At 42.8% G+C, this 24,244-nt stretch overlaps 1 long non-coding RNA gene across 1 annotated transcript; it reads right to left on the bottom strand.

The window, feature by feature from the left end:
- Positions 1–16,327: 16,327 nt before the first annotated feature.
- LOC138688301 (uncharacterized) lies at positions 16,328–21,758 on the bottom strand. Its single transcript, XR_011327332.1, has 3 exons — positions 21,729–21,758; positions 19,737–19,837; positions 16,328–16,789 (listed from the first exon to the last, which is right to left on the bottom strand). It is a non-coding gene; the product is annotated as an uncharacterized lncRNA (long non-coding RNA).
- Positions 21,759–24,244: the final 2,486 nt, after the last annotated feature.

Here is a 24,244-nt window from a genome sequence, read left to right as displayed (position 1 = left end):
CTTCTGAAGCACTGTCACTGTCAAAATCGCTTCACTAAGTCATGATACCACACATCAGAAGCGCCACAGATGCAGACACACTGCCTTGTGGCAAAGGGTTGACATTTCTTGGTGAGGACCCACAGTCCCCTGCTGCTATAACAGCAACGTCCTGCTAGAAAAATCACTACAGCATCTCTTTGAGAAAAAATTCCTGGAGATAAGAATAAAGAGCAGCTAAAAAGCACGTCCTCGGAGGCATACTGCAGGAGGGAAGAGGGAAGAGGGAAGAGGGAAGAGGGAAGAGGGAAGAGGGAAGAGGGAAGAGGGAAGAGGGAAGAGGGAAGAGGGAAGAGGGAAGAGGGAAGAGGGAAGAGGGAAGAGGGAAGAGGGAAGAGGGAAGAGGGAAGAGGGAAGAGGGAAGAGGGAAGAGGGAAGAGGGAAGAGGGAAGAGGGAAGAGGGAAGAGGGCCTCACCCTACAACTATACCACCCACCCATCAAGCACTGGGGGGACCCAGTCCCTTTATAGGCTTATTAGCAGCTTCCCAGCTGAAGCATACCAAGCCATGGGGCTTCTAGTGATCACCTTCATCTGCCACATAATGCCTTGATATTCAGCTGCCGTAGAAAAGCAACTAGGGTCAAGCCTGAGCACTCTGTGCTATTGAACAAATACTGAAAAATAGCATAAACAGATTTTTTTATTCAGTACCACCAGGCTAAACTTGCCTGCTAGCTTGCAAGTCATTTTTAACTAGGTAATTGAGTCTGTTGAAGCAGATGCTACCTTCTAAGAAACTATTTGACTGTCTGCTGGCTATAGAAGCCAAAATTCAACATGTGACCAACTAACTCCTCTTTCCTTCAGCTCTGATCCCACAGCTCAGGTGACAACAGGAAAAATACCTGCCTTTATAATGTTATGTAGATTCATGCATAACTAGAATAAACTAAACATACATCTGCACACTGCTACTCCCATAGATGTTATCAAAGCTAGTTTTAAACCAGCTCTGAAACTGATGGTAACAACTTATTACAGGTTAATCACCAAAGTTTTTAGCCAGCTTTTCCAGTGGGTTTTACAGGTGCAGTGAACTCATTGTCAAAATATCTCTATTAAAGCTCACGGACATGTGTCTGAGGCAGTCACTGAAGCACAGACACACTCCCTGGTTACACCAAAGTAACAGATCAGGAGCTGGTCTCCACTGTTCACCTCCACAGAAAACTAATGAAGGTACCTCAATCCATCACAATTCATTAGCAACCCAGGATAGTGACGGCTCTTTTATTTTTTTTTACCAAACCTGGCAGGGACAGTGTCTCTTTTTTTCCAGTTTTTGACGCATTTGTGTTTTCCCTCCCCTTTCCTTATGCCAGTCACTCTTACAGGATGGATTTCGATCGAGCCCAAGTGGCAGAGGGAACCAGCGTGCCTTTGAGTCCAGGCACACCAACGCTTCTAAGAACAGCTTGGGTATTTTGTTACTGAAATAAAAGTACTTAATAAATTGATTCTTTTTTGTCTTGGTTGAAGTATCAGCCCTGAAGAAGGGCTTGTGGGCCTACAGCTGTGACCATGGATTTTTACTGTATGAGCCAGTCCAACAGAAGAGATTACCTTCAGTGCAAAATTTGTCTTTCTGAAATAATATTCACTTGAACACTGTTAACCACCAATACAGGGTGCTCAAAAAGAACCTTTCAGGGACAAATTCTCATGCCTCTGGTAACAATCATTATCACCTGCACTACTATTAATCCCATTGATTTCTGGCTCTAGTATATCACTGCCTAAAGTACTATTTTGGGAGGTGGCATTTTTGTGACTAACAGCTTTCAAGCATTTTTGTAGGTCTACTAGCAGAATAGAGTGCTATTCAGTGCAAGCAAAGACATCAGATTTGGTTCAGATGCTGATATTCAAGATATGTGGCAATATTCCCAGAGGCAGTAGAAGAGATTCTCTGAAAAATAACATGAGAAATGGATCCTCCCTTTTCTTCCTCTTCTGGTTTCCGATCCACTACAAAGTAGTGACATGTTAGAAAGCACCTGTGAAAACAGGGTAATCAAGTAAGTCGTCCTTTGCCTGCCAAAGAAATAAGGGTTTGAGCAGTTCAAAAAGCTTACTGCACTGCAGAGAGCTTTTGAATTAAAAAAAAAAAAAAAATAATAATTTGGTGCTTTTAGCAATAGGACCTGTTCTGCTACTTTTTTGTGTGTTCTTCACCTGCAGGACACTACTAAAAACATCCATAGCCATATGCACAACCACAGCCCCTCTGTTTTTGAAAACCTGTAGACACTTATCTCTTTTCTTACCATCCTTACCACACACAGAGTATTTTAGTCAGCTTTTTTTGCACCTGAGCTTAGAAGAGCTAGAACCTGAAAACCCAAGATAAATTTCTCTGAGCGTTTCCACTGACTACAGAGATTTTTAGTATTTTTTACTTGTATTGCTATAGAATACATATTAATAGCATTATATAGATGCTTTAAATAATTTCAGTAAGTAGTAGGTGGTTACAAAAGGCATCAATGAGCTGGTGACAGGTACACAGCAGAAAGCAGGACAGCATTCGTTAGCTGTGATGTGGACTTGTAGGAACATCCTGATCAGCCTTCGAGGCATAGAGATTGTCTCCCCCTGTGCAACTGCTGGCAAGTTCTCCCTATACATTAGCATATCAGGGCTTATACCAACAACAAAATTAACAAAACACAAAGAATGAAGGAGACACGCTAAAACTGAATTGAGAAACCAGAAAATAAGCACACCTGCTACCATTTCCACTCGTGTGCACTTTCAGCTGAATATAAGCAGCCCTGCAGAAGGCAAAATTGTGCTGGGCTGTTTTGGGCCTGATTCTGCCTTACAGAGATTTTGTAATTGCACAGATGACAGAGTGAGTCTCTGACCAAATATCCACCTGGGTGCAGAAGACTTACTGCTGTTCCAATTCTTAAACATTGTGTCTTCCACTCATAGCCTGGATGGATGTTGTTCATCCTATTGCATACTGCTAGCCGAATGACGAGGGACGTGGCGGTGCTCAATTAACAAGCTGCTTACCTCAAATGGCAGCCTGTGAATGCAGGCTGGGAACAGTTTAAATACATTAACCAATTTAATTCTGTAAATGTGCATAATATATTGGCTAACTAATAATCTAATTGCTACTTAGTGTGTGTTTATCCTAACAGTAACGGGTATCAAAATTCTAGGAACATCAAAATGATGCTTGTACAGTTCTTTCCGATTTTTTGTGTCTTGATTTACTGAAATCTCACTGCTTTCCATCCAAGCCCAAGCTTATGCAATAGATGTTATATCTCTGCTATATCAGAGTAAGAGTTAGTGCTCAATTAGAGAATCCTCTAGCATGTTAACATCTTTCTAACCCTATAGGCAAATAAATAGTCTATTACTAAAGCATCTTCAAGTTCATAATGGAATTGTACTCTATATGTTTGTTCTCTCTTAATTCAATCCCAATGAAAACCCTGAAAGGCCTATTCACCCCTTACAAAGGTTTACGAAAGGATGAAAAAAATTCTGTTGTATCAAAATAATTATATAAAACATTAGTCTCGGAAGAAAAGGCTGGGATCACAAAACCCATTCAGCTTTCAGATGTAATCTTTTTAATGTGAGGCTAGATTAAACAACGTGAAGTGAAAGGGGTTAAGTATAAATCCATATAGATGCCCAAAGTATTTACAGTGTGCATTAAATAAATCATTTCATGTGAAAGGACAGTTATTGTTACTGGAAAGGTTTCCTAATTCACTTTCAGATAAAAATAAAGAGGGCTGCATTTAGAAGCTTTGTACACTTTTTCCCTTGTGACAGCTTTCAAGTGGCAGCATATTATTTGGTCGCTGCTACATACAAAGTGTCTTAATTAAAGGTTGTCTAAAAATACAGAACATTTTCACAACCACATCTGCCATTAACTCTTCTGACATTCTGGTGGCATTAAGTACCAGAAAATTCTCCTCGTATTAAATAGCATTCCTCTCCCTGCGCTCTGCCTCACAGCAATCCTCACAAATTTTAACAGCGTGTCGCAATCCGTACGCACCATCGTTAGGGAGGTCAGCACAGCCCGTTCTCCGGCACAGCGAAACGGCTGTTCTTCCACCAGATCCAGGCTCCGCTCCTAGCAGAGAGACAGCAACCCCGTGCCGTACCTGAACCCTGGGACACTGAGACTGCCTGGCAGCTTCGGACCGTGTCCTAAAAAGGGGCGGCTTGTCACTGCCGCGTCCCGGGCACTGCCCTCTGCTCGCTATCCGGGGGCTGCGGCAGGATCCTGAACCCACCTCAAGTCTGGCCAGGGTTTCACCGCCGGCTTATATGCTGCCCACGGCATCAGGCGGTGACCCAAAACCGCTCCCAGCCAAGCTGGCCACCAACGCGTCCCTTGGCCACATGCAAGGGGAAGAGCTGTGGCCGCGTCCCAACCTGGCTGGCTCAGAGGATGGGAGGCATCGCGAGACCTCTCGACCTCGTACTCAGGATAAAATTGATGCCAAAGAGACCAAAGCAGAGGAAATCCAGGCGTTACGATATGTGGCTGGTGATTCTATACAGCTAGGTTATTTATCCAGAGGAGACTTAATGAGAAATGAAACCGCTGAGGTTATACTGTAAGAGCAAAATCAAACCACTTTTTGCTTTTTTATGCAAAGGAATCATTCCACAGGCAGAAGTTCGGAAATCTGCTTTTCTTCAGTTATGTCTTGTGTGTGCATGGCAGAGGACTGGATTCTCGGGTGTCTAATAATGCAACTGAGCTAATTCTGCAGTATTTTCCCTAAAGGGAGCACTGATCTGTTTTCCCTCTGCTGGACCGCCTCTTCTTATGAAATTTGGAGGACTGCAATATCCTTCAGCCCTTCATCTCACAGTCAGATTTGATTCAAATCAGCCCTTCTCCACCAAGTTATATCACAGAGGAGAAGCACTGGCACTGACCAGCAAAGTGGGAGCATATACTTCATTTCAAGAAGTTTGGCTAAAACAGGGCTAGTTCAACTCATTTAACATCAGGCACATTTAAACTAGAGGGAAACACATACTGCCCGCAGAATTCCTCTCTCTTTCTGGCTACTTAGTCAAGCACTGTGGCTTGCTACATGTAAGCCATATTTGCAATTAGCTGCAGTAAATATAGTTCATGGTTTAAGGAAAGGACCAACTCCCCAGTGAAATTAGGGAGTACTCTTCTTCCAAGTGCCATTCCTGTCCCCACATGGTATGTTGAACAAAATGAACTAGAGATTTTTTTTAACTCAGAAGACATTTTACTTCCTCCAGAGTCTCAGCTTCACTTGGTGCCCAAGGACAGTGACCTTTTTAGACCAGAACTGTGCTGCTCTCTAGCAAATGCTACACCCCCTAAGACGCACCCACTAGAACAGAGATTAATTTATTAAACATCGTGCAGGCAGTTTGTTGTTATTTAGGCTTTTCTGTTGTGTTTTTTTTTTCTTAAAACCTAGAATGCTTAAGCCACTTGTATTGATTTTTTTCAAAGGTTAAAATACCTCTAGTGGATGTGTCCTAATGGAGCATTCGAGCTCAAAGAACAAGCTATGTGACTCACCAGCTGTTAAGCAACCTTTAATGCACATGATTCTGAGAACTGCAAAGAATATAGCACTACAAAGTACCTTAGGCTCCCTAGGAAGATCCTGATAATAAAAACTACATTCTCACATTATTCCACTAGACAGATACGTTGATTGGTGGGATAGCTGGCATCTTTGGGGAAAAGGTGTTCCTACAAAAGTGGAACATCAAACCAGAAGATTCCTTTATCATTCTGAAGGGGTTTCGAGGTAATTTATTCTAGTGTGAAAACTCACTGGAAAATTATTGTAAAGCTTACTTATGTTACAGACCTTGAGAGGCAGGACTTATCTCTTCTCTGTGTTTGTACAGCACCTAGCACAATAATGCCCCAGCCCCAATTAGCATATTTCAAGTATTTATGCTAAAACAGACCTCTCGTGCCCTTATCATGCATTTTCTTCACTCAGCATCTCCTCCTGAGAGACAACACTCTAATAGGAAAACAGAAATCAGCTTTGATTTTTATTGACAATAATTCAGAGCTTCAAGAAGCTGAACAATTCTGAAAAGCTCGACTGGCACAGAATTAACAATCCCTCTGTGGAATTACAATAGAGAAGGCGAAATTCACAGGAAGGACATGTAAAATGCATGATGGTATGATTTGCGACATTATATGTTTAAAGACAGTCATGGCAGAGGGAGAATTTTCATTGGGAAGAAAGAGGAGACTGGGATCGAAGCCAAAAAGTGGGAAAGTGTTCATGCCAGTGGGTTTCAGCTTAGTGTGCCTGTATTGCAAATGCTTTGTGAAGATGCTCTAGGTAAAAACTGCCCCAATAAATCATTGTTTAACCCACCTGTTCAGAAGCAGACACTTGGTGAAGCAAGTTCCACTCATGTTGTTTGCCCCTTCAAAAAGACTATTATTCTTATGGTTTCAATGGGGCTGACACAGTGCACCTTGATCTCTTACAAGACTGGCAGAACAGTGTAAGCAGGAGTATGTTACATCTGAGTTCATTATTTTAAAAAAGTGGAGAAGGAGGGGAGAAATGCCTATACCTCCACATCTCCTTGCTCTGGTATTAATGTTTTTCAGCTGTTTTAAATTAAGATAAATGTCTGAAGTACAATGGCATTATGTTTGAACTCCATTCAGTTCAATATAAGTAGATTTTAAACAGGAAACCGATGGTCCTTTTGAATGTGAAACTCTGTATTAGAACCAAATGTAGCTCTTTAATCTCATTTGGTACATATACTAAAGTCATTATTACTTTATGAAACCTTTTTAAAGATTTATATATTCCATTGACTTGGACTTATATGGCAACTGCTTTTTCTTTTAGGTTTAAAATTAAAACAGGAAAAAATTCTTCAACATTCTCAGAACTGTTTTATTTCTTTCTTGGCACAGAAAGCTGTTAAATGAAGTCATTTTCTCCATTGTGCAGCAAAGCTACAGCTACTTGTATGTCAGTCAAAATATACTTTACCCAGAAAACTCATAGCTGCTTTGTTACTGTAAAACTGAGGTTAGTCTCATTGTTCCAGTCACACAGTCACCAGATATAACCTCTGAAAGGGAAAAATAAAGTGCATACTATTCCTGTTAACTAGATTCTCTTACTCACGCTGAAAGTCTGGCAATCCCAGTGGCATTGAGCGTGGAGTAACGTGGCTGTCACAGCCTAAACAGAGGGTGCAAATGCAGCCAGCTAGGGGTAGGTATTTCATCATACCTGAGATGAAAAACCATGCAAGAATTTTAATACGTTCAATGCCCAAAGTAGGTGTTTGTAAAGGCTACGGATTATTACATGAGAATCAACAAGAATAAAGGCATTATCCATGTGACCACTCAGAACCATGTCCTGATTTTCTAAGAAAACCATAACGTCATAAATAAACTAAATAAATATTCCTAGAGGTATAAAGTAATTCAAACAAAGAATACATCATAGTAAAATCCAATGAAGAGAGAAACCTCACAGGCATATTGTTTGAATACTTGTTTCTGTTTCAGTTAACTGATTGTCTGTGTTACTATTACTGGAGACTACACAGACCTCCAGCAAGATCGTATCACCGTCATGCTGGGTAACTCGTAAACAAAGAGAAGCCCTGCTCCAAAGGATGGACGACGGGAAGCACAGCCATCGGATGAAGCAGAAGCACTGCTCCCCCCACTTGACTAAACTGGAAAGGGAGCCACGGAGGCGTTAAGTGACCCGCATAAAATTACAGATGATGCTTATAGCAGATCTGGGACCTGAAAGCAGATCTGCCACAGCCCAGTTAAGTGCCTGGTCCAGAAACCACACTTTTACTGGCTTTTCACTTTTGTTTTTCTCATGTGATTACGTACAGCTTACACTGTGCCATGGCCAAGTGGACTCCCAGGTCAGTCAGCTTATCTGGGAAGAACAGAAAGAAATGGCAAAAGCTGAACCATATGGAAAGTAAGTCCCTCTGCCAATAACCAGGTTTGGCTCAGAGGAGGTATGACGGGGTCAGGCTCTTTCCTGGCACTGTTCACAGTTAATTGAGGGATTTTGAAGGAAAGGTGGTTTCTAGAGAGGCAGTGTGGGCAGCAAGGTCAGAAAACTCCCAATGGGGAAACCTGAGCAAGAAGGTTTGTGCAGATGCCAGTGCTGATCCACTCTGACAGGAGGAGGGACATGTGTTCTCCAGAGCAGGAAAGGAAAAGTCACATTTCTCACAAAGAAACTGAAAACACAACTGCAAGGATTCTGATCTCTTACTTGGGCGACTTCCTTTCACTTCAATGATGGGGTTTAAACATCAGTTTAAAAGCTCATCTATAGATTAATAGGCAAGCCTAAATTGTTCTTATGGAATTAACTTTCATCCAGTATGGCTGAAAACTTTACTGATGTCAAGTTGACTCCCAGAAATGGGCAGAACAGCTCCACTGGAGCAAGGTACTTCTCAGCAGATGGGTGGAAGAAGCTGTCTTCTATACAACTCAGTTATTGTCACCAATGATCACTATATTCTTCTGGGAGAAAAAGACAATTTGGAAGCCAATATCACTCTGTACTATGAAAATACATGGCTGAGACCTGCTTTAGCAATTCCTTGCCCTGCAGTTGTTTCTTGCGACATGAAAAAGATGAAAGCAAGAGAAAGCAATCACCAGAAGTCCTCCCCAACTCCCAGCTAACCAAGAAAAAAGACTGACACCTCCAAGCAGTTGCCGCCTTTGCCACAATTTCCCTTTTTCCTCTATAGATTTGAACAAGAGTAGCCATGCGACAAACACACACCTGGGTAATCCTTCCTAGGAGGAACTGTAAGGAGAAATTTCTCTTGCAGACACCGATCTTTTCTGGGGGGGAAACCCCAAACCTTGTGTTAAATATCTTTTAACAAAACCACATATGGAAGTTTGACCAAAGCTGCAGCAAGAGAAGACCATGAAGCCACTTGTTCAGTTACTCCTATCAGTAATGAAGCATGAACAATGTGGAGCAATTCTAGAACAGCAGCTTTCCCCGTGGATTCTACCAGCCCATCGTGCAGCAGTAGGTGACCACGGCGGCTCACATTCCCCTTCAGATCCCGACTGACAGAGCACTGAAGGGAGAAACATGGCATCAGGGACACTCTCAGGGGGTTTAAAATCCTGTACCAATATTTCTGGCTTCTCTACTTGTTCTAAATTGTCTTTTATGCAGAAAGGAGACCTACCTCTCCTGACACAACTATTAAAATTGGGGAAACTCAATAAAAATGAACGCACTATTTTTTAGCAGTGGTGTTTCCTTATTCCACAAAACATGTATTACCCTTTTCTGATGATCAAATTTAAGTGGAGCCATTTATTATAAGGAAATTAGTCTCTCTACCCCTTTGCTACTTCAGCATTGACCCCACCCAAAGATAGTTCTTCGTTAAACTCCATTTATCCATCATCTTTACTTTTAACGATTTTCCATTTTTGAGAGAATGCAGAATAACACGCCAGGCTCAGTGTTCCCACATGGGATATCCATTCCCTCATCTCTGGGCACCAGTTTAGGCACAATTCAAAGGATTAGAAATTGGTACCCAGGCACCCTGAAGAGGCAGGGGAGAGGGCAAGTGTCAGCTCACAGTCATGTCGGGGGAATGCCCTTTCTCTCCACTCCCTGTGGGTGTCCAGAGAAAAAGTTTTGTTCACATCCAGCCAAGGAAATGTCTGCTCAAAGGCAGTTCCCTTACACTACCAAGTTACTGTAGTGCCTATCACGCTCCTTTTCAGCTCTCTGAGCTGCAGACACAGCAGACCTATGCAAAATGTATAGTTCCCAGTATAGCTGTTCAGGCAGAAAACATTCATCTGTTCTCATACATCTTTCAGCAATCCGTTTTGTTAAAGGGGGAAATTATATCATACTAAGTTAAACTGATACCATGAGAAACTCATCATTAATCTGATTTTTTTTCACAGCTTCTGGTAGTCAGAACTGAAAAAACAATCTGTGTTAAGGTAAAACTAAATGATGACAAGACATGAGCTAACCTGGGACCTGTTTACAGCAACTGGTGTAGCTATACTAGCAGAAAACCTCACTGGCTGGCAGCAGGGCTGTTACTTGCTCATAGGGAGAGAAAAAGCACCTCTAGCCCAAACTACTAGAGACTGCTTGATTTTAAGAAAGCACTTTGATCCCAGCAGAGATCAAAATCATGAGACAGCCCCTCTAACTGATGCTACACCCTAAAGAGTTGTGAGTCCATAAATTCAAGACACCCCCAGCTCTCCCCAGCCAGTTCCCAGAGTGCTACCCCCACCCCTTGCAGCAGGGTTGCAGAACAGGTACGACACGGGCTGGTAGCGGGGCTTCTTTTAGCAAACAGCAACTGGAGATTTCTTTGGCCATCTTCACTCATCTCAAGTATGACTGGTACTGGTTCCAGTCTTGAAGTGAGTGAGCAGCTGCAGTCAGACAAGTACCTTTCATGGACCGCGCCCTGGAAAGGCAGCATGCAAGTGAACACAAATTACATTAATGAAACCAAAGGAGAGTCACACTCTGGCCCTATAAGAAGTAAGCCGGTCTCTTCCCACCTGGCCCGTGTCCACAAATGTTTGTGCGACCATCCATCTCCCACTTGCATTTGATTTATGTGGGACATTGAGTTGTCTTGTTACTATGTGCATGTTGCCAGATTAACTACTAGTGGGGCAAATGCAGCTGAAACATAGAGGAGCAGGGTGGAGAGAAGGACAGCATGAAGATGGAAGGCGGAGAAAGGAGGTGGGGAGAGGGAGAAGTCCCTTTCAGAGCCAGAGGTTTCCAGGAGAAGGCACAGAGGGCAGACAGAGCTGGCTGGAGGAAGCCTTTAATGCCCATTTGGAAATCAGCCGAGATTTTAACAGTTGGCTCCAGGGAATACAACCAGCTTTAACACAAACTCAGATATTAACCTACCATTTCAGGTGAGCTCACTCTTCTCTAGCTTGTTGTATTGGAAACATCTGCAGGTATCTTCAGAATTAACTTGCATACAGTTATGTAAAAAACCCCAAACAACCCCAAACCAATCACTTCCCCAGAATTAAGTTGCAGCTGAAATTTGAGGCTCTCCACACACAGCCACAACCAGTCCACACGCCTCACATGCATGGACGGCACCTGCCAGGCTGTCCCTTGACGTGCTGAGCTCCTGCTCTGCTCCGACGGGGGTCACCAGGGGCTTACGCCTTGGAAAACTGAACCTCAGGGAGCTGCGCTGGCAACCTGAGGAGAAGCTAAATCTGCTTTTGTGGTATTACACAACATTGTGACCACCGGATGGGAAGTACTGGGCCCATGCAAATTCACTTTACCTTTGCAAACTTGTTTCAAATTTTTTAATGGGGTATCTCTGTACTGGAAGGCTTCATGCCAGATCAGCTGCTAACCTTGTCTGGCTCACTGTCAGCCGTCCTCCCACAGCAAGCATAAAGCTAATCTGAAAACACAAAGCTGCATAAACTTTGCATCATTCATCCTGGCTAATTTGACAGAAGTGTGATTGCGCCATGCCTCTTGATTCAGATCAGATTTATATTACCAGGTGACAACCTGCATCGTGAACAGCCCCTTATTAATGATCACGACACATGTGAAAACGTACCTGTCCTGTGCCCCAGTGTTGCCTCGCATCCATTCTCTTCAACATCTAAGAAATTGCCTGGAGTCTAATCACATTTTATGCTTAAAAAAAAAAAAAAAAAAAAGGCAAATTAAACTTACAGCATGGAAATTGCCTATTTTTGTGCCATCTAAAGCACTGATTGATCCGATAGGGAATTTCCCCTTAACTTCCAATAACCAAGCAGCTTTTAGAGGGCAGGGCTAATGGTTCTCAGTGCAGTCACTGCATTGCTGTGACTTCTCTATGAAAGGCTCTTTCTCTACTCTACCCAACATTCAGCTTTTCTCAGCATACCTTCATTTTCCTCTGTTTTGCTATGTCTGTTACACCTGTGCTTCTAAAGCAAGCCTCCCCCTTTCCCATTTGCATGCAGAAGAGTGTCTCCAGACTGGTCTGTACTAGTAGGTTTTCCCTCAAAATTAAACTATTTGAATTTAGAAGGTTTAGCAGCACCTGTCTAGATAGGTACCAGCAGATGACCCGGGTGACTGCAAATGCTCATTTCCCTGAAACAAACCACATCTCACTGTGTGACTGGAACTTCTGGATTCAAAAGCTTTATTCCACCTCGTTGTCTCCCCTGTCTTTTGCTTCTCACTTTGCACGTGCAAGTGCTCGACACGCTCGGGTAGTTGCTTGTCTTGAGGAAGCGCAGTAGTCCATGCTTATCTGTAGCTTGGCCTTTTCTCTCTGGTGTGATTTGCTCTTTCCCATCAAAATCTCTAATTCCTAGCTTTCTTTCAGTTGTTTATGTGATGCAGCAAAGGAGGACAAATCCCTCCAGCCCCCTTTGCCCTCCACACACACTCCAGTCTGGTCTCTGAGGGCTGTAGTAATATGCTATTTACTTCGCCAGTCTTCAAGCATCTTAAAAGGATGCGTAGTGGGCTGCAGCTCAGAGCACGCTCTAAATCACCTCCATCTCTCTCAGTCAAGGTTAGCAACAAAACCCTGCACAAAAACACAATCTGAAGCAAAATTGTCCTATCAGACCATCCTTTCACCCCCGGGCATCCCTACTGAGAGGCAGCTTTTTCCACAGCTCGTCCCCAGTATGCAACCCCAGTCACACTTGTTCTCCGTTCCCTAGGAGAGGTCTGCAGGCACATCGTCCCCTCCCGGACCAAGGGCAGAGACAGCCCGTGCATCGCCTTCCTGCCAGAACACAGCTGAAGTGTCAGTGTAAAACAAAGGTCCCTGGAGACCCTGCAGCACGAGCCAGAGCTTTAGGACAGCACTGGAGGGGGTCACTCCCAAATCCCAGAGCACCCTCCTCTCTTATGGCTTGGCCTCTTCCATTTCGCAGGGCGCTCTCAGCTATGGGAGCTGGGGAATAGAGTAGCCAGACCACTCCGGCCCTACGGGACCAATAGGCCCTATCACAACATGTGATTTTTATTTCTTTCCAAAACATTTGCATTTAAGAGGGTCATAAGTAGCAAAAGAAAAAAAAATAAGGCAGGTGTATAAATAATATACAATAATACAAGTAATACAAGCAATAATTGAAAATGGACTAGTTTTTGTAAACATTCCCATAGCAATGAGAAGAAGTCAGGTTAATCAGTCATGTCTGTAAATGGAAAAGTTTTGCTGTATTTTGGTGAGTCAGTAAGGCAAAAAGAAAGGGCTTGGAGTCTTCAATGTTAGCAGTTTTGTTCAGAAAAGCAGAAAAGATAATCCAGAAAATAATTCATACAGATAAATGAGTCGGAAACATTGGTTTCCAGGGGTGAGTCCTATTCCAACAACATGGGTTTCCATATTCATAGAAGAGAACAAAAAGAGCAAGGCAACGTGAAAAAAACATGACTGATCATTTCCAAGTCCAGGTGTATACCTAAAGATAGTGAAGAGGAAATGAATAAATAACTAAGCTTTTAATAAGTGCATCAGTGCAGGAGAGACCTGACAGGGTCTAATGCAAAGGGGAGATGCTGTAAGACAGCCTGGCTTCTGCACCAGAACCAAAAAATCCAGTAACACATTGAAATGAAAACTTGCATCCAGCAAGACCAAAGCCAGACTCTAACTGCCTGAAAGAAAAGAGCAAGCAGGAGAGAAACAGAGATAAACGAGAATGTAAATGGTGGTGTATCACACTGAAGAGAGACAGAAAAGAATCTAGAGGAGCTTCTTCAAAGGGCACAAATCCCCTTTCTCTTCCAGCTCATGATATTATACACAGATAACTTGAATAGCCTTCACAACAGGAAAAGCATGTTTCTGACTGGAGACAACACGCATTCCCCTAGTTACCAGCCACACAGAACATACCTGCTCCATGAAGCCTTACGTGTGTGATCACACAAGCAAAGAAACATTTACTTGCTGTCCAGGCAGCAAATGTACATTGCAGGAAAATCCTGGATCCACTGAGGTCAGAAGGAAAGTGCGCGTTGACTCGGGTAGCTTAGGATTCACCAGGACTTTTGAAATTCTGAATGCTTCAATGCATCGGAGCAAATCCTCACCATCTCTCTGCACAATTCATCTGCTGCAGCTTGTCTGTACACTACCTTGACCTGAGACATGAAAGGTAGGAAAAAGGTTGGTTAAAAAAAATATAGGAGCTTTCTACATGACTCTTTGCTAAATAAGTGTTACCTGTGAAAACACACACACACAAAAATAAAAAAAAAGAATTTTGCAATTACTATCTGATGGTCATCCAACACAACAGTAGGTCTAAAAGTCAATATATAGAGTCTGCTGGTAAATAGTATTGAAAATAACACTAAGTCAGGTTACTCAACTTTTCAATAACCCAGCATGAGCACGCAAGATATGCTCATCTTGCACAAATTGTCATGTAGTTTTCCAGACACGTAGAAGAGCATCTCTGGTACAGTGCAGATGTTGGTATGCAGTACATGTTGTTGACATCAGGAAAGCAATCCTAGAGTGATTGGTATGTCTCCTAATACAATGTCGTGTAGCTATTCAGCTCCTGGAATTTGGTTTTATGCGATTCAATCAGCTCTAACAAGAAGAAATAGTAACACATTAGGCAAAGTTCTGAGAGACCAACAAATCAAAATGCTGTTTCACTGCAGCCACCATCAGCCTAGCAGCTGCATGTTTCTTACTGGCCCTGTTTTTCTGTCCTGGTATAGAGAAATTATTGTTGAACACTAGGGATTAACCATGCTTGCTAATTCTACGGCATCTAACATAACAAGACGCTTCGCATTTCTATTATGCTCTCCAATCCAGAATTTTAAGCATGTTTTAATGCAAGTTCACTTATCTTCACAGCACCCTAATACAGCAAGCCAAGACTATTTCCCTGTTTAATAACTAAATTGAGAGGAGAAATCCAGTGGTTTACTGACATCAGACAGCACAGCTGCAAGCTCAACTCTAACAACTCTCTTGTGTATGTCCCGCAAGATCATAGCAAGTGTTTTTGCTCAGTATGATATCCTCAGAAATGCTTGCAAGCACCCAAAGGATCATTTTTTGGCTCAGTTAGCCCATCAGTTCATTACAACAGTTTAAGCTGCCTGCTGCTCCACGAACGGCTGACACCTCCGTCAGGAGTGGACATAGGAGTGTCCTTCACCATGCTGAAGAAACACCACACATCTTAGTATTTCTAATCACTTTACACTATTGAAATAAAAGACTTTTTTGCTGTACAGAGAGCTGCGGCATGCTTCATCAAAAACACTGCTCAAGCCACGGCACTAAGCTGGTCAGATTCAGCTTTCATTTACAGCAGCATCAGGCTAGGGATAATTCGTATCACTCGTGTGAATTTGCTCCGCTTTCAGAGACTCCTCCTCTGAGGAATCTGGTGGAAGAGGTCTGATTTTCTCTCAAATACACTGGCTTCAGATATATATATATATACAATTACAGCGATGTCTCGCCAGTGTTAACTGTGATTTACACTTGCCTGAGATCAAAATTAGGCGCAGTGCACTTATAACGAGAGAAGACAAATTTAACAGTAAAATACAAAGGGTCAACTCTACTCTTGCAAATCATGGGTCTTACAAATCTCCATTTATCAGTGAAAAACTAGAAGATTCACCATTTTTTCTGGTTTGCCATTATTTTACTGCCCCTAGATCAATTATTATCTTAGCCTCAGACGTCAAGTTTTTCTGAGCCTCTTGGCTAGTTTCCTGAACAAGATAATGAATTCTTATTTATTGTTTATGCAATTTTAGCAAGTACACCGGCATTCCAATCTATAATGGAACTACCTTCCAAAACCAACACAGGGCTCTCATGATTACTAGGTTTTGATGTTTCCAGAAAATTAGAGCTTAGATAGTAAACTGGTATTAGCTACATATTCCTGCACAGCAATACAGTAATCATCTCTCAAATAATTCCCTCCATTTCTGGAGTGCTTAAGACTCTGAATCATGTAAAAACATGCAGTTTGGCAAGAGGAGAGGGGATAGGGGGAGCAGAGGATGTTCCAGAGGGTATCTTTAATGCAGGTTGATGACATAACTACAGAAAGCCCAGCAACTGCCTGGAAGGAGCAGCTAGCGATCAGCCAGACCCAGGCTACCTGCAAATCCACCGCAACATGAACACAACCCCTCTGACCAGAGCAGAGAGAAAGGGGTGGGGGGGGGGGGGTGGGGGGGCGCATTTTAACTCCGACACAGGGCTGGAAGATGTCCCTGAATGATTTTACCACGGATGAGACAGGTAGAGCAGTTCTACAGCCATACCCCGCGGGGTGCTGGAGGTGCGATGCCTGACTGCAGGGAGCTGCTCAGCAGCGAGCAGTCAACCCCTTCTTCCACAGAAGCACAGTACCGGCTGCCAGGCGTGCTCAGGTGGAAGTGGAGACGAGCAGGGTAGAGCTGTCGTCCCCTCACAGCAGAGATGGTGAGCAATGGATGTGGGTGTCGCTGGAACAGGGACGGAGATCTCCAGTGTGGCTCTGACCCTCATGCCCAACACAGAGCTCACCTCGAAGTCCTGCAGCGGTGGGGAGACGGCAGGCTCTGGTGACTCCCCTGAAAGAGTTTCCAAGCTTCTACAGGCTGAGAAAAGACTCGGTTTTTTCTTCCCCTCTGCTTCTGGATGATCCAGGCTGGAAATGACAAACCAAGAGCGCTAAGAAGCCTCAATGACACCTGAAGCTTTACGGGCTGACACGAGTTCCAGGAAAATCAACGGGACCAAGCCCTGATACGTAAAACCCGAAGTTTGGCTAAGTTTTTTTCATGTTGAAAGGGGTTAGATTTTTTTTTTTCTCTACAAGTTAGAGGACACTCGCTGACGCTGCTCTTGATTTAGGGGGCGAAAGGATTAAATCAGTGTGGCTCACTCAGTCTGAAGAGATAGTTGTGCTATTACTGTAATTAGCAGCTGCATTGTAGAGGAACTGATAACAGCCAGCCAACATAAACCACTGTCAGTTGAAAATCAGCCTCAGCAATTTGGGGTTTGGAACTGGAACCTTTTACTTCTGGGAGAAAAAAGAGAACAAAGGGCGTTTTGGTGGTGTCATGTCTTTTTGCTCTCTACTTTTCTAAGTCACAGCCAGCATCTTAAAAAACAAATTTTACCAGTGCTCAGCCTTTAATATATGCCAGCGTTGGTTAGTACTTTAAAAGAGGGAAAACTTTTTAAAAAGCAATAATGCATTAAGGGAGATGCATGCAAAGAAAGATGATCTTAAACAATACTAAAAATAAATGTAGCTTTAACAGATCCCTTAAAAACAGCTGTTGACGTTAGACATTTAATTAAAATGTAATTAGCTATACATTCTCCTTTGAAATGAACAGGCATATTACAGCCTTCATCTACAATGAATTGCCTTTTACATTCATACCTTGCTTTTGCCTGTAAAAAAGGCAGGTTTTTACAGGAAGTGTTGTAAAGATAGGATAGTTCTACCTAAAATTTTACAGTCAAAGAAAACATAAAGTGATTTTTCTTTTTTAACCTACCAATACAAAGCCATATTCGTTGTGCTTGCAATGTTCATGAGATAGTTCACAAGTGTTCTTAAATGCACAAAATAGAAGAAAAGATAGAGATAAATGGATGAGGGATGGTGCTTGCAATAAATTAAGATTCTGAAGTAGGTCACTAAAGACTGAATCAATCTGACTCCGTAATTGTCATTTACCTGAAAGAGAAATGCACCATAAACTGCTCACCCTGCATGGATTTGTACAGGCAGCGCGCAACCGATAGCTCTCCTGGGGGCTAATGCTTTATGGGAGCACCATTGACCTGGTTTTCTACAGAAACTACACGGATATTTTCAATTCCAGCGTGGAACTGAGGCCTCAGTTATAGCCATCAAACTCTGCATTAGACATTCATGCAGCATTAGGCATCCCGTAGCTGCCAAGGGCCACACAATGAGACATTGTCTGACCCAAAAGTCATATAATTAGGCTGATGGGAACAACACCAGTGGATGGTGCGTTGAGCATATCCTAATTTTGGATAGGCCATTCTTTGGCTGCCTGGCTTCCCAGTTAGCTGGGGAAGAAGTGAAGCCTGCTATTATCAACAGACAACTTTGCTGCTAAGCCAGAGTGATGATGAAAGGCCCATTTGGCTTGAAAATTGGGGAAAGGAAGGACAGTCATGTAGCAGAGACACACTCAGAGACAAACAGGAGACCCCCACCTTTAATTACTTTTTTTTTGCAGAGTGGGTGACCCTGCCTTCTGGAAGCCATCTCTTTAGCTAGACTTACAGAATTTTGCTACACCGGCTCAGTAATAGCCCAGCATTCATTATAACATCTAATATCAAAAGGCTTTAGAGGCAGCAGTCAGCAGGATGAACACAGAGCTTGTGTCAGGGGGAGAAGTGTGAAATTCCTCTCATTAGCAGCGCTGCACGTTTGTGCACAGACTCTCTCCTTAAAAGACTGACCTCCTGCACAGCCAAGAAAGGGCTTTCCAAGAACCATGTGACTCCAAAGACTGAGGACATTTTCTGCCGGAGTGGGTTTTTAATTCAAATTAGTCATAGAAAGTTACATTTTTGTGGCCTGAAAACATCTTCAACTGTGTCAGACATGAAGCAGTTTCAGAATTGCATGTGATTGACTTCTTTTTTTAAAGAAGTGACATCAGGAGAAAGAAATATGAATGTTTGTGAAGCTTTAAACCTCCCGCCTGCACTTGTGCAACAGTTGCTCTTGTGACTTACAATTCCAACAACAAAAAGCATATCAAGTCATTTAGGAATGTGATTGGTCTCTGGAAAGCGATACAGACAGCAACTACATTCACCTTATTGCCAACTGTGTATTCAACATTATGAAAAATTAGGTACATGTTTCATAGTATTTAATCACAGCAAGGCTCAGACAAATTCCACTGTTCCCAGCTATTCTTGCCATTTTAAAACATGTGGTCTAAGACCCGCACAGCTGTAGTCATATCATTATGCAAACAGCATCCCAGCCATGAGTAGTAAGAATAGATCTTATTATCCATATAAATTACAAACAATTTCACAACATCAATTCCCTTCCGATGCTTCGTGATGTAAGACATCACTCCTCCCATCCTCCTTCATGCAGGAAAAGCTCTGTTCAGTAATACCCAGCCACACGCACAGGGATTACTAGATCAGTGCTGTACGCTTCTTCAGAACGCTAACGTTTGCATCTCCATCAAAAAAGGGCATCACGTTTTAAAGGGTTAGCAATGTTACACAGAGGAGGCAAGAAAATTGCTAGCCGAAGTTGCCTTTCTGTATCCTCAACAAAGCCTACCAGGGCTATATGTATAACACTGGGATCACGTATTTCTCCTAAGTCAAGCCCACCACACCTGTAAGTGCTACATGAGGAAGGGAGATGCTTACACTCACTGTATAAGATTGTTCAAATAACATGTAAAACCAGAAATCTGAAAAAAAACCCCACAACAACCCAAACCCACAGATTTCAAATATAATCCAGTTCTGTGATAGTTTGCTCTAGACCAACATGATTCCCACATGCTGGCTACTGCGAACTGATTAATTAGGAAGTATCGGCAATAATATTTTGTACTTACATCAGGAATTCCACCTCAGGATACTTCAATAATGTCAATTAATTAATCTTCACAATACTGCCTGTAAGTAGGTGTCATTAGTTCATTCACGTACGGAAATCCTGAAGCATATAAAAGGTGAAATTAATTAGCTGAGATGATACAATGACTCAGTAGCAGAACTAAAGATCCTGAAAAAAACACTCCTTTTCTCCTAACTCTTAAAGGGGCGTGATTTACTTGCCTTTTGCAGTTAAATCGTGGAAATAATTTCCAAATGTGTAACAGAAACTTTTGTGACTCTTTCAAAACCACTATTTATAGGTCATGCTCTCATTGAAATTTTCTTTTGATTAAAATAGCTTCTGCTGTTTAGTGCAGCCATCAAAATATAAAGAACATCAAAATCAAAAAAAAACTGCCACTAGATCTATAATGAACTGGAGCATGCTACTGTTTTCTCAGGTCTAAATTGAGGCTCTTTTGTAGAAGGTAAAAGTGAATAAAACGTAAAGACAAAGGACAAAATAGGAGACGACGGCCTATTCACCCATTCATGACAGTCACATTTACAAGGCATTTGCCATTCATACTAATGTAAAGTGGGCCACACAATTCTACCAGGTATGAAAGGCAGAAGAGCCCTTATACATAAGAGGAAAAAGCACTTTACTGTATTTTATCTCCATCACTAGTGAAAAACCAATAATGAGGAACATCAAAAATCTCTTTTTGTTCTCCATTTAAAGCTAACAAGGCACTTCTCTTGGTGCAATCTTATCAAAGGCTATAAATTTCTCGAGACAGCTAATCAATCACATTTGTAGTGGTAAAGGTATAAGATGCATTTAGTATGAAGGCATTTAACTGACTGATTTTCTTAACCAGTTCTTACCAGTGGAGAGCTGTAAGTTGTTACAGAAGATATGGCAAAAACTTCCCTACCAAAAAACCCCAACAAACCCGCATTAGGGAAAAATATTACCTGTGTGCCTTGGATAAGATTTTATATGCAAACAAACCTTATTTGCCAGAGTTTAATTTATGGGGAGAATTAAATCCTGATCAAGGCAGGCTTCTGCTACTGGTTTCACTGGAGCCCAAAACTCAGAAAAATGCAGCCTACGATGGTTACAGGTGGTTTCTGCAGCCACAGCCACACCCGATATTCCTTAAGGCTGCAAATTCAATGTCACTTTACCAAGACCGCATGAATTTTAAAAGATTGGGGCTATATGGTACTCACGATATTGTACATATATGCATGTATATATCTAGGGCAGAGAGTTGCACACGCTCTACATATACAGATAACATTAAAGAATAACCCATATACCAAATGCTTAAATGTTTTTGATACAGCTTCCTCACTATATAAGCACATCATGATACAACCTAATTCACTAGAACTAAGGCAGAATAAGCTTTTTACTTTTTAATCAAAGTTAGAAATTAGATGAAATGTAATTATTTTACATATCCAACTGTGAAAGCTTCATTAAAATCCTTAATATTAAGGAATAAAACTACAATAAAACTTTTTCTAGTATTACAGCGAGTTTCTGTTAACATTAATGTACTGAAAAAGGAAAGACTTTCTAAGCTGTGATTTTCTGGAGGATTTTAAGCAGTCACCTGTGTACACAAGTATATATTGAATATATGGTCACACATACGTATTTATATATATATTTTCTGAGAAGAAGACAAAAGAACGCAGTAGTTATGAGTGTCTTCCCACATCACTCACCATTGGATAGAGCACTTACTCACCTGCAAACTTGGGCCCTTTGGCATTTACCAGGTAGACTATCATGTAAAGGTAAATCAGAAATTCAAATGATTATACAGACTGAAGCATCCCTTTTAACTACCTTAGATTTAAAATAGTCTTTGTTCTCTAATTAAATCATCTCTACTAGAGAGACAACAGGTACAGGAAACACAAATAAGCAGAGGCAGGGTGAATAATTACTTTTTGCTATTTCTAGATCAATTAAACACAATACTCACCAGCATGCTCTTCCAGCGGCAGAATTCCCATTCACTTCAGCGACAGCAAAGCATCATTTCAATTTCCGAAATGGCAAGACAAGGAGAATGGAGAAAAAAAGACAGGTGAGGGGGTTGGCAGAGAGGAGTGAGAAACATCAAACAAAAAGCAATTTAATTTAAATACCTTACTGTACGAGATTCTTACTACTAAATTTAAAGTTTGCTTTTAAGTCTCATTTCAATCGATTTGCAGAAAAAAATCTACAGGGTAAATTTAGATTAAATTGATCATTATAATTTATTTTATTAAAATAATATAGTGGAAAGACCTTTCTTCTGGTAAAGGGCTCTGGCTTTGATGTCTGATTGTTATGCAAATTCCATGGAGGACAAGATACGGACAGAGGAATAATTAAGCTCAGGACTTTGTATATAATAATTCTTACAAGTTCAAATGTACCCCTTTTTGAGATAATTATGCGTATACGCACTGGGAACCATACAGGTGCGTTAGCAAAGACAGGGAAGCACCCGGAACCTGCGGTCCTCGCCGATGCCCCCCCAAGCCGGCTGGGACAGCAGGGCCAGGCTGCTCACCCGCGCCGGGGGCTTCCACCCCCCGAGCACTTGCCGAGATTGCAGGGCAGCCTCTCGCGGTGGAGACCCAGCCCCCCCCAGCCCCGTACAGTTTTCAGCACCAACACGCAAACGTTTGAAAAACAAAGCGATCTTTGTTCTGGAAGACAAACATTGACCATATACATCTCTATATTTCAAAGCACTCCATTAGAAACTGAACTTTGCCCCTTTCTCAGGCTTTGAAATATTCCCGCACCAAACACAGGCCTTTATTCTCCTTCCGCGCGGGCGTCCCTCTCCTTCTCCCGCTCCCGCACACCATATGGCCCCAGACCCCGGGACAAATTCTGCGCTGATTTATGGCCTCTGCGGTCCAGGGGACTGACCTACGGCATAAATCTGGGGGGGCAGCGCACACGTGTAGCCCGCACATTCCTCCCCACGCCGTCCCTGCTCACACGCGCTCCTCCCCACCAGCCAAAGACAAGGGATTTGACACCCTGCCACCGGGAGCAAATTTGGGTTCGGGGCACAGCACTGCAACCAGAACGCGCCGAGCCGTAACGCGACGGGCACCGCGTGTGCCCGTACACCTCCGAAACGCCCTCCGACAGCGGGGAACGCGCCGGCGGGACCAGGCAGCGGAGGTGCCTCAGGTGGGTGCTGCTGACCCCGCACTCTTCGGAAGACGGGGCAAAAGGCACTCGCTGCATCCAGGACGCCAAAGCAAGAGTAATCCAGACCGGTCCCTCTGCGGGCGAAGTAATTGCCAAAGAGGAACGAATGCGATCAGTTTTTAAGGCACTACGGCCCATCTTCCCGGCCAGAAATGACACGCACGTGGAGCGTGCGCAGGGGTTGAAACAGCATACAGAGGCTGAAAAGGCAGCCAGAGCCACAGTCGAAGGGGCAGATTGCCTTTGCTTCAGCTACAGTTTGGTAAAGAAAAGAGTAAAGTCAAGTCCCGCAAGACGAACACGGACGATGAGGCCGGTTACACTTAACAAGGGACTCGGCGGCCGAGCTGGGCAATGCCCTGCCACCCTGCCCGGGTCGGGGTGGCTGTCGAGCTGCTGCACGAGTGCAGTTCTCCAGAGGGACGTCGGCTGCTCACAGTCTTCCATACCACCGCCATTAACACCATGGAGACACACAGCATTGTACGTTAAGGGGAGGGGGGGAAAGGAGGCGAATTCAGTTTTCACTTTTTGTTCACCCTATTTACCCCTCAGTTTCACCAAGCTTGGAAAATTAAGCAAAGTGATCAAATTCACTTTTTTATTTATAGTCATTTTCACAACTTTTCCCAGACACCAGTACAGGATGTTTACACTGAAACGAGAAATTGATTGACGCATTTTGAGTTCATTTCCTAAACAGCCATCATTAAGAAAATATACATGTGGACTTAAACTTCCTGATCCCTTTAAAGTAACCAATTTTGCCAAGGTTTTTTTCAATGTCCGTACCACTTCTGTATTTAAGCACATCTTCTCTGCCACTCTCTGGATTCTTTTCCACAGCATTGGGGATTTTTTTTCCACCCTTCAAAACGACAAGCTTCCCGAGACAAATGCAACACTCCGTGAGGGATTTTAACTCTATAAATCAGATGATAGCACAATCACAGTTCAATGAAAGAAGCAAAAATCAAATCAAATCAAACAAAGAGATCCCATCATCCCCTGCCGCATCCTCCCTCCTCCCCCTTCCCACCCAACCAGCAGCTCTGGAGTCCATGAAGGAGAGCAGAGCAGAGCAGCTCTGGCATACACTGCTGAGCACAAAGTAAAACATATGAAATACGCTACACAGTTTGGGTTTGTTTTGCTGTTTTCGCTCGCCCGCTGAAAAGTGCACCGGCACCCTCAGAAGCAAACATTTAAAATGGTCGGCAGCCACCTTCTGAAATCTGCTCTAACACGCTTTATCCAGCAAGTTCACTCAAACACGTT

Source organism: Haliaeetus albicilla, chromosome 12, assembly GCF_947461875.1.
Source record: "Haliaeetus albicilla chromosome 12, bHalAlb1.1, whole genome shotgun sequence".
Classification (NCBI taxonomy): domain Eukaryota; kingdom Metazoa; phylum Chordata; class Aves; order Accipitriformes; family Accipitridae; genus Haliaeetus; species Haliaeetus albicilla.
This window is presented reverse-complemented; position numbering and strand designations above follow the sequence as displayed.